This window comes from Rhinolophus ferrumequinum, chromosome X (assembly GCF_004115265.2).
Source record: "Rhinolophus ferrumequinum isolate MPI-CBG mRhiFer1 chromosome X, mRhiFer1_v1.p, whole genome shotgun sequence".
NCBI classification, from domain to species: domain Eukaryota; kingdom Metazoa; phylum Chordata; class Mammalia; order Chiroptera; family Rhinolophidae; genus Rhinolophus; species Rhinolophus ferrumequinum.
Window position 1 is genome coordinate 69,473,078 of NC_046284.1, and position 3,776 is coordinate 69,476,853.

Consider the following 3,776-nt stretch of genomic DNA (forward strand, 5'->3'; position numbering starts at 1 on the left):
CCTCGTCCTCCTTTATATCGCTGCTGACATGCTGAGGTTGCATTACGTCACGCTACCAATGCTGCAGGGTAGGGGGCCGGAGGGGGAGCGCGCGCAGGCGCGCGCGCAGGAGATCGAGAAGCCCGCGCTAGGTTTGTGCTTAGAGACCCCTCAGACTTGCAGTGGGGGCTGCAGCGCCGGGCGAGTCCAAGTGCGCAAACCTTGATCTTGGTGCGCCCCTGAGGAGTTTCTTTGGGAAGATTTTCTGTTTTCCAGGTTTCCCAAGGGAGACGAAGAGGGGAAGGGGGGAAATCAATGACTGAATGGCCACTTACTGAACCTCTAATAGATGTTGCAAGACTTTAAAAAAAATCGGTCCTACCCTCGAGGATTTGACCAGTTAAAGCTGACCAGAGTGATAAGAGGTATGCCTTCCCCCAGTAAAACCTGTGTGTGTTTTGAAGTTTCCCTCCCTCCCTTCATTCCTTTTATATTCCGTAATGGTAGACTAGTAAAGAAGAAAGTAAAGACTGAAGGAAGGCAAGGAAGGCATAGAAGGGAAAGGTGGACAAGGCACCTAAATGAAGTGAACACTGAATATCTCTTAAATGTGTCGCTTTCAACTTGTGTTTGCACAAAATGGGAGAACAGTGAGAAATTCAGTGGTGATGGGAGGGGGAAAACTGATGAGATGTAAATAAAAGGTTGCTTTTGCAAAGGGCCTTATACTGTATTCTGAAATTTTAGATTTGGCGCTATGAGCATTTGGAATGAATAGCAGTGTTTTAGCAAGGAAAGGATTGGATTCTTTAAAAATAAAGAAGGAAACTCACCTTTGCCTAAATAATTTGAATATTTTACAAATAAAACATGTTATTGTTCTCAATTAGCTAGACAATTTCTCCAGGTCTCTTAACTTACTATGCCACTAAAGATTTTGAGAAAAATAGAGACATGATGTGAAAGCCCTAGCACAGTACCTGGCTCATAGTAGACCAGGGGTCCTCGAGCTTTCTCTGTACAGGACCAGGTAGTAAATATTTCAGGCTTTGAGGGCTATAGAATCACTGTCACAAGTATTCAAGTCTGCAACTGTAGCACAAAAGCAGTCATAGAACGTATGTATACAAATGAGCATGGCTGTGTTCCAGTAGAACTTTATTTATACACACTGACATTTGAATTTTGTTTCATTTTAGGGCGCTACAAAAATTCGTCTTCTTGGAATATTTTTCAACTATTTAAAAATGTAAAAACCATTGGAAAAAAATATATATATATATGCACACAGGCAGCCATCCAGATTTGACTTGTGGGCTGTACTTTACACACCCCTGTAGGTGTTGTTTATTTACACTTTTACTTTCCCTCCTACCTAGGTAAAGAAAGGTGTTTTTATGAACGTATTCCTATACATGACGTGTTTCTATATTGGATACTCTGGCAAATACTGCTTGAAAGGTCTTCTACCAGTGACAATTCCAATAGGACACTGAAGGAAGAAAGCTGAGAAAGATGTAGAGTTTTTACATCAATCACCTTTGTGAATGGTACATTGTGGTAGATAATTTTTAAAACCTAAAGATCATCCTTGCTCCTCCCTCTTTTCTCCAAACATCAGGTCCATCAAAATGTCCTCAGAATTCTATTGTCTTAATATCTGTAAAATTCATCCTTATTTCCCCCCCCCCCCATTCCTAGTGTCCTTACCTGTTCATATTCACATCCCTTGTTAACGTGGATTACTGTAACAACTTCCTACGGTAACTAGTTCTTTTGTGTCCACTTGCTTATCAAATACTGAAATCAGAAATCACCAAATCAGAAAAAATATCTAAAATCAAGGCTCCCCACTCCATTTTCACTTCAGCTGAGGAAGCCCTCAATAAACAGGACTGGGCAATAGCCTCCTGACTCATTTCTCTGCTACAAGTCTCTCTTTACTTCACTTGATTATCTTTTACAATTTACAGTGTAGTCTATACTATCACAGAGATCACTTGCATAACAAAACTGATTGTCTTACTCTCCTGCTTAAACATTGCTGTCAATTCCCATTAGAAGTCAAGGTTGATACCCAGACAAGGACAAAAGGGGGCTTGTAGGAATCCCAGATGGGCAACAATGTGGAAGACCATCCAACATATGTCTTTTAGATATTTAGTCAATATTTATTTAAAAGAGTACATCGGATGCTATATTAAGGGTGGCTGTTTGTGCTATCATTTTAAATAGTGTTTTTATATCTGTGCTTCAGTGTTTTTGCAGTTTCATATTAGCCCCAAGACCAATAATATCACGTAATTGGTTGTCACAAACTCTTCGTAATTTGTAGCTTGCTTTGTTTTGTAGCTTGCTCACTTCATTCCCTCTACTTCCTCCGGTAATCTTGGCTAACTAATAGTGTTTTGCTGTGGTACATTTAGAAGCTACGTATTCCTGTCTCTTCTTCCTCATATGCCTCTGGAGTCACAGTTTGTCATCAGCTATATTCCCTTTAACCTCAATCTCTTCTATGAAAACTCTCTGCCTTCTTGCTTTACTAGTAACTTGACCATTCCCCAAGTAAATAATCTAAGATAAATTAATATAAGCACATTCTGGGTCATCTAGAAGACCACCTTATAACTGAACACTGTCATACATTATCAACACTCACGTTTGTATTTGTATTTACAAGCACATTGACATCAGATAGTACCACATTAATTGTTTTGGGTTGATTTGAAATGAAGGAGTCAGACTTTTGTTTGTAAATTATATGGTCCTATGTCAGGTGTGCTGTACATGCACATAATACAATTTCTTGGTAGTTAGAATAAAGTGGTGGGGGAAGTGAGTTATCCCATAGCATACAGGAAGACAAGCTGCACTTGATAGGCCATTGTGGAATCATATTCATGTTGTGAACTGTAATTTAGTTTCAGTAAAACAATATAATGTATAACATTGATGCTGTTAATTTAGTATTATAGTTTGTTGTTTATTGCTTAGGTTTTATAATTGATAAACACCATAAGCCTAAGGCATTTATTTATACATAGCTCTACTCTTATATTCAAATAACATTATAATAAAACTACTTTAAATCAACATTGAGTGTACAATTTTTTCCTTTAAATTAGTCTATAATAAACAGTACAAAATAATGCACAGAAGGTCTCTAAATACTATTCTACATAAAAAGTATCAGGACTTCTGGAGGGAAATAACTAATTCCAGGTTTGAGATAGGAAATTAATAAGATGAGATTGTGTTATATTGTTGTGTCAGTAAGCAAGAAAACCATCAGAGAATAATGGAATTATCTCAAAAGTACATAGAGCATCAAAAGTTAATAATAACTACAAGTGTTTGAAACACATTGAATCTGTTTTAAAAATCCTGAGTTTATTAAGGATACTGAAAGAGAAATAAAGACCTGCCTGCCAGTCTCAAAGAAAATGTTGGATACTATTTGAAATAAATAAGACATCAACTCCTTACTCTGACAATTAGCAATTAAAAGAAAAGAACTCAGTATTTCATTCTGCTTTTCCTGTACAAACTATTTCAGGACAACCAAATAACCCTAGCTTGATGAGAGCAAGTTCTTTTCACAAGATATACAATTACTAACTGTAGAAAAATGTAGAAATAAACGTTGAAAATCACAATTTTATAACCTCTAGTGAAGTAACAACTCAAGCAGTGATTCTCAGTGGGTGAAACATTAGCTGAAAGACTGGTGGGTACTTTATAAAGGAATTCAGGCTGCACTCGTGTGAACCCTCTAATCAGTTTCTCAGCATCGTCAC